The following is an 8,133-nucleotide window of genomic DNA, read 5'->3' on the forward strand; positions in this document are numbered from 1 at the left end:
TCATCTACTGAGGGGCATCTGGGTTGGTTCCATATCTTAGCTATGGTAAATAATGCTGCAATAAACATAGTTGTGCTGGTAGCTTTAGTGTTCTATTGGCCATTCTTATTTCCTCTTCAGAGAAGTTTCTCTTTAAGTCTTTAGCCCACTTATTTATGGGGAAGTTGTTTCTTTGAGAATTTGTTGTTGGGGGATTTAATTTTAATGGCAACAATTTGCAACTAGTGACTTTCATAGTAAGTCATATTTTCCCTTTTTATCAATAACAAGATCTGATAAAATGACTTTCAAACCCTTTTCAAAATGTTTTTTTTATTAGAAGGGACCTCTTTCTGCAGCAGAAATATAGAATTTTAAAACTGGATCAACTCACTTACCATATATTTCAGTAAGTGAGAGCGAGCCTACCGTGTAACTCCTGGGAAGTCATTGTGAACCAGAAGGGCCAGGATGTCCTGCCTAAGAGAGCATTATTACTACAACCAATCATGGCTATGATGACTGGGGTATGATGAAGCTTGATGTGGACTGGTCTCTAGCCAAGCTTGGCTAATATGGCAGTCCTTAGTGATGCTATTTATTTTTCCTTTAGCTTTTATCTGAGGTCATGATATCTCTCCCATTCTATGCTTTCAACATGAGTGAAATATCCATTAGGAATAAATTTGAGAATTCCAACAGGGAGAGTTGCATAGGGAACATTCACTCTTTCTAAATCTGGCATCAAAATGTTAAAAGGGTGAACATTTAGTGTTTGTGTGTGGATCCAGAAAGGAGGAAGAAATTAGGTCCAGAAATTAGTATAAAAGATAGAACAAATTTCCTCTGTGTATCTGTGTATGTGTGTGTGTGTGTGTGTGTGTGTGTGTGTGTGTGTGTGTGTAAGAGAGAGGGAGAGAAAGACAGAGACAGAGACAGACAGATACAGAGACAGAGACAGAGAGACAGAGATACAAAAGATATTATAAAATAGAAAAAACTTAAATTAGTAAATTATTCTACTTTCTGTTTCTTAATATGAAGAAAATAGTAAATGATGAAAAATGAGCACATATTTATCTCATGTCTTCTGGCTTCCAGCAAGTTATTTTGTATGATACATTCATTATATTACCCTATGACATTTCAACATTATTTACAATCAGACCTTGACTACCTACTTGCATTCTTGGTTTCTAACATTATTATGAAGCTACCTATGTTTGGAAGACAGCTACAAAGTCAAATTAGATAATTTTGAAGAATTTGTATCCAAAAATCTGGAGAAAAGGGGACTAGCTTTTGGAGGACTTTTGGGGATTAGAACTTGGGTGTCATAATGTTAGGCAAGCACTGAGAAAAAAATATCAGCCTTGAAAATTTTCTATATATCTAGACAAGTATGGAAAAACAATTCACATATTGTTTTGGTATTTTGCTTTTTATATTGTCTTTTGAAATAACTTAAGGGTGTTTTAAAAATATTTGATAATTTCTAGTGTAGAAGACACCACATAGAAGGGAGGTCTAAAAAATATTATGGTTTCCACAAGATGGAAGATAGAGACTATATGTTATGTGTGTATGTGTGCATATGTGTGTGTGTATGTGTGTCTCCAAGTAGGAAATGGATCTACATTTATCTATAGAGAGAACATATATATATATTTATATACATGTATACAAAATATTGAGAACTAGTGTACATAACTCACACTAGAAAATTTTACAGAATTGTGCGGAAATAAGTATGTAACTGTATTTTGCCATCTACAAAATGTCGGTGGGAGTAGAGAGATAAAGGCAATATATAGAACATTACTTCAGTTTAAATGTAGTTTCCTTCATTCTGAAATTGGCTACTCTGAAAATAATACTTCCTTGCATGTCTTCAAAGACATAGAGCTTTAAAAAAAATTTTTCTTGCATGCATCCTGATTGAGTATAACCAAACTGTAAGGTAGACATAACAGGGATTATTTCTTAAATTTTATTTTGCAGATGAAGACATTGATTAAAATGACAGTTTAGAGATTAGCACAAGGCATTTGGCTAACTAGAGAATAAAACTAGATTATAAATCTCCCAATAGATCAGTGTCTTTATTTCTCAACAATATGCATATCAAACATCTTATCTCTATATGGTCATTAGGCAGAGACTATGTAATATTTAAATAATTTTACTTTATCTGAACAGTTGAGCAGTTAATTGGAAAAAATAGGCTTATAGTCATAGAAATTTATTCGTTTTTGAGTATTACATGAGAAACTAAAGAAAAGTACTATTTTTAAAAGGAGTAAAACACTCTAATAAATCATAACTACATGAAGACCATGAATGTGTGTGTGTGTGTGTGTGTGTGTGTGTGTGTGTGTGTGTATCCATCCTAGTAGTTTATAAAAGCTGGTGTTGTTTCTTCCTCTATGCCTTCCCTTTTCCTATGCTTCTCTCTGGTTCCCACATGAATGCCTTATTTTTGAAGGTTTTGAAATAATTGCTAAGGTTTCCTCCTCAATTGAAGGATGCAGTTGGCAGCACTTGCCGAACACCTGTTCAGAGCACATCCATTCTAAGAGCCTTTCTCCTGGGAAGTGATTTCAGGCTGCACTTCTCAGTGGGAGGTTTCCTTCTAAGAACTCTAAAAATTCTCTGACATTCCATTGCAGGACACTTGTACTTTGATGGTGATGTTGTTACTGTTTTACTAACATTGTCCTTTATTATTATTACGTAAAGTCAACCAAAGATTCATACCCAAATGGCCATTATCATTAAAACAACCTAACTAAGACAGCTTCAGTTTATTTCCAAGACTCTGAAATCACTTGAGAAGAAAGTACAAAGGAACATATTGCTATCTTACACATTTTTAAGGCAAAAAAAGAAAAGATGTATATATAAAGGGATCGTTTAATACAGTGCCACTCTAAAGTTATTTTGTACTTCAACTCCCTTATTATTTTTCTTTTGAAAAGTGTACTAACTACTTTTCTGACCTCTCAGTCAGCTTCTGCCTATCTCTTATAGACAGAAGGATTTTCTGAAACCTATGTTTTGTTAGCCTTCAGGTATCACACTTTTCTTGCTCTTTCATCCAAAGGCAAACTTATAGATTCTTCATAGTGTAGCATCAAAACAAGCATCCTTCCCATTTAATTTTCAGCCCTTTGTGATGATACCACGAAAGACTTATTTTCCTTTTTCAGGGTGATGTTGGTGAGTACATGTTTGAAACCATAATGGTTTGTGGCAAAACTTTATCTGAATAATTTGTAAATATTACTGTATTTAATATATAATTTTAGTGAAATAAAATACTATATTTTACATACTCTCCATATGAAAATTGAAGTTAAGACACTTGATTATTTATGATCACTAAGCCATTAAGTTGCCGCGGCAGACATTTAACTATAAATCACTCTTCACAGTTATATCACTCTGAGAGCCTACTTCATTAAGGCATGGAATTTCATGCTCACTCTAAGAGGGAGAGCACGTTAGTCCTGTGTGTAGTATTCAGCCACACAGCCAGCTGACAAAAGCTTCCTAGTAACATGTGAATTGCAGGGAGGAAGCAAGTTGAATATGATTTCTTCAGCAATCATCTGACCTGATAAGTTTCATGCTCGTTTTGGTTTTTTAATGGGTGGGAAAAAATCCCATTGATATTCTTATGTTAGAAGCATGGAGAATTTAAAGATTGAGATATGTCTAGAGGGACAAGAGAGCAGGAATATTTATAAGCAACTCTCATGGCACACTTGATTCTGTGATTGTGTTTTCTCCAATGAGACTTGTTTTAGAACATTTTACCCAACATCACCTAACGGGTTCTATTATATTTTGTTATAAATTCCTGAAATTCACTGATATTTGCAAAATCTACAAGTTGGTTACATGGACTCCTGTGTGATTTGATAGCACATTCTTTCTATAATTCACACAATACTAACATATGACACTTGAATAATGGAGATGCGAAAGACTGAAACTGCAGATAGAGATTTAGATCAAATTATGTAAGACTGTTAATGCAGATAATATGGGCCTGGCACTGCAGGTACATGGTCAGTCTAAAAATACATCTCTAACTCTCCCAGTTTTCTTTCTTTCCTTTTTATACTGAATTATGGAAAATGTTAAAGAATATGAAAATAGTTCTTCAATTCTGACTTGACTTCTATAATGTAAACTGATGATCCATTTGAACTTCACTTTCTGAAGTTACATTTAGCTCTCAGATGCCTGTGAATTTAAGAACATTGACATCACTGTAGAGAAATAGCTCCTTTAGATCCTTATCAGAGTTCTTTTTCAAATTTTAAACATTTTAATAAGTACATGAATTATACAAATTTGATCAACATTTTTTTACAGAAATAAGAATAGAAAAAAAATAAAGTATGGGACTCAATTGGGGTCCAGTGTTTATTTATTAACTCAATAACTTCTTCTCAGACAAGTTCCTGAGTCCCAGGTGAGTTAGTTTTCTTATCCCATGAAACATGAGTTGGAAAAATAGCTTCAATGTAAATGATAAAAAGCAAGTTAACTATCTTCAATTCCTGAGAATTGTAATGTGAAATTAATGCTTGGGCATGAGGCTGAACAGTGAAATGTTACTAGATTTTACTCACATCAGAGAGAAAATACAATGTCTCTCACATGTGCACTCACTCAAAATTTTTCCATTTTGATTTTTCACAAAAGTTTTCATGTTATCTATGGCCATATCAGAAAACAGGATAAAACATCCCAGAACTATGATAAAAATTGTTCTGTATGCATATCAAATGATATGTCTATATACCCACTATTTTCACAGGCTATTTATGAAAAATTCTGAGTCATATTAACCACAACTTAGGAATGTGATAGTTATTATTAGCAAACTATCATTCTACAGTAGAAAACCCAAGGCTCTTTATGGTCAGACACTGTAATTTTTAGGTGTGTAGCTCAAAAAATTGAACAGTCTACACTGGTTAAATATCCCATAAATTAAACAGTGACTTGGCAGCTGCTTCCAGAACATCTATCAGGTGACAGGTACTGAGCTAATGACTGTAAGAGGCAGTCTAATTGATGATATAAAGTGATAAGTGTGCACAAGCCCACAAGCAATATATTTTCCAAATGACAGAAAGTATAAAATAATAGTGTATTTTGAAGAGAATGACGCAGAAAATAAAAGATGTTGCCACACAGAGAAACACAAGTGTGCTAAGTGGTTTGAAAAATAAAATTGATTCATCTGCCAGTGGCTCATTCCTATAATCCTAGTTCTCAGGAGGCTGAAATACAGAAGAGTACAGTCTAAAGCCAGACAGAAAAGTTTGTAAGATGCCATCTCCAAAATAATCAGCAAAAAACATGGAAGGAAGGTATGGCTCAAGTAGTAAAGCACCAACTGAGTGAACACAAGATCTTGAGCTCAAATTCAAATACCATAAAAAATATAAAAAAATGAAAATTACTATGGGATATATGAACTGGAATTTGACCATGTGTATGCCAGGTAGAACGGTAACAGTTGAGCTTAAGGGCTATATCAGCAACCATCACAGCTCCAGCTTTCCCTGCAACAGAATATTAGAATGACATAATGTCTTTAGATTTTAATTTAGACAAGAAAAGTTCATAACATTTCTAGTATTTAGTTTGAAGAGGTGATTTTACTAGGCGAGCAAAATCAGAGTTAACAAAAATTTAGAAACTGGTTGTTAATGACAATTAGGATTGTCAAGTAACCCTTTTTCCAGAGTCCATTAAACCTTGAGTGAAGCCTCTGTGAGCTCTGTTATCAGCAATAAAGTTTGGCAAAGTACCACTTCACTCATATGCTGAGTTACTAGCTCCATTCCCAAGAGGGACTCTTGGTCTTTCCAGTTATTTCTGAGTATAAGATCTGTCCATTCTTCCTGAATTAGTCTCCTTAGATTATTTCTGATATATATGCATCCACATCTAGGTCTCAGGTCACAATCTCTTGACTAATCTTCATTAAGTCTGTCGAAGTGTCTGAGATGTGTTTTTCTAATGTTTGCTTTGTTTTATACATACCCACTGGCGTACTAGGATAGTTACCTGTTCAGCTATACATCGTATCCTCTATGGTGGATTTTCATTTCTTTTTACAAAATAATTCGTTGTTTTCCTAATTCACATAAACCTTCATTACTTAAAGACATTTACAACACCTAATGGGAAGTTTGTGCCTAATCAATGGTTGTTGAATAATTGATAAGAAAATATTGAATTGTATATCTTGATTCCCAAATTGATTCAGTCTTCTATTTTATACCCATCCTATTTCTTGCTCATATTTTCTTTTGATGAGTTATTATTCAGATTCTTCCCCTGGGAGATTTTTGGTGCCGAATATTATTGCTACCATTTCAAGTTTATAAAAAATGCATATAAAATACAAGGAATATAGCCAAAGCTATTTCTACAATGGGGACATGATAAACAGTACAGTAAATAAACCTTGCCAATCTTCAAAACTAAATTACATTGGTTGACACAGATCAACCATACTATAGAAACTTTTTCTATCACCCCCATAGAGGAGATAGAGTTTTCCCAACAGCAGTTTAGAAGCCAATAAATTCAGACCCACTGGTTGTAAACTCCTGGGGACAGGGAGTATATCTCCCTTTGATTCTGACATACTTAGTAGTGCATCACAAAGGACAATAAATACAGCAGAAGAGATCAGAAAAAGAAAACATTCAGGGTACAGAGGATTAAAAAGAACTGTACATTCTTTCTAAAATGCATTCCCAAACAGCAAGTTAGGGGAGGAGAATGGTACTTTCAATACAAGCTCCCCAAAAGTCTCCTTTTTCATCTTTTTCCTCTTTTGTTCAGTCACCAAGAAAAGAGGCCAATCAACACTGGCTAAGTCTGTGGCTACACTATTGATTCTATTCCTGAGTGCCATAAATGATTTGAGCCATATACACCCCAGTGAGGAAAAACACATAGACACACACAACGGAAAATAAAGAATCATCACCACAAGTTAAAAGGTTAAGAGTGTTGTGGGCTTTTTTTGTTTTTTGTTTTGTTTTGTTTTGTTTTTGTTTTTATAAGTGGCTGTTTGGCAACAATTACGACTCGTTTCATGATTTTTTCCTTTTGAAATAACAACAAATCCTGTAGGAAACTCAAAAAACTCAAAATGTTCCAAATGTAGTTGCTCTCCAATTCCTAGGTTCACAAAGACATTACAATATAAAACAAAAAAAAAAAGAGAAAGAAGAAAGAAGGAAGGAAGGAGAAAAAGAAAGAAAGAAAGAAAGAAAGAAAGAAAGAAAGAAAGAAAGAAGGAAGGAAGGAAGGAAAGAAAGAAGAAATACAACTTTGTTATTAGAAAATGAAAAAGGGAATTATATGATATCCAGGATATGAGAGATTCCCAGAGAGATGTCCGTGTCCTTAATGAGAAATCACAGAGAAGAGCTGCCCTCGCTTGCCTGGACGCCTGGGCTTATCAGCAGGTCTCAGAGTTTAGGCCTCTGTGATATTGAGTGAAGATTATAAGCCAGATGGGCCACAAATTCTGTCAAGCCTTCTTGGCAGCTGCTCTCATTACAAAAGCCAGCGAGCTTTTCCAAAAATAAGAATGTGAAGCAAATTGGGCTTATAGACCCTTATAATGCAATTGCACGCAGAGATAGGGGCCTGAGCGGGCAGGCAGAAACATTATTGATGGCTGGTGAAAACAGGGAATAAGATGTTATTAAGGCAACTCAGAGATAGATATCGATAGCTAATATAAAGCCTTTATTGGTTTACAGGCTCTAGGAAAAAGGGTTCACAGCTTCGACCCTTTACTTTGCTTTTAATTTCACGGGAGGTGCAAAGTTTATGAATAAAACATATCTTCACTCATGATTCTGATATTAGTCGGTACTTTCTCTGTCTCTTGTTCGCTAGATTCAAGAAACATACACTAACCACAGGAACCTGAGGGGCTTTTTCCGAAGAAAGCAATTTGGGGAAGGATTTGCTCTCATGCGCAAGCGCGTGCCTGCATCACTGTATTGAGAAAGGAAAGAAAGAAAGAAAGAAAGAAAGAAAGAAAGAAAGAAAGAAAGAAAGAAAGAAAGAAAGAAAGAAAGAAAGAAAGAAAGAAAGAAA

This window comes from Dipodomys ordii, unplaced genomic scaffold (genome assembly GCF_000151885.1).
Source record: "Dipodomys ordii isolate 6190 unplaced genomic scaffold, Dord_2.0 Scaffold25, whole genome shotgun sequence".
NCBI lineage: Eukaryota > Metazoa > Chordata > Mammalia > Rodentia > Heteromyidae > Dipodomys > Dipodomys ordii.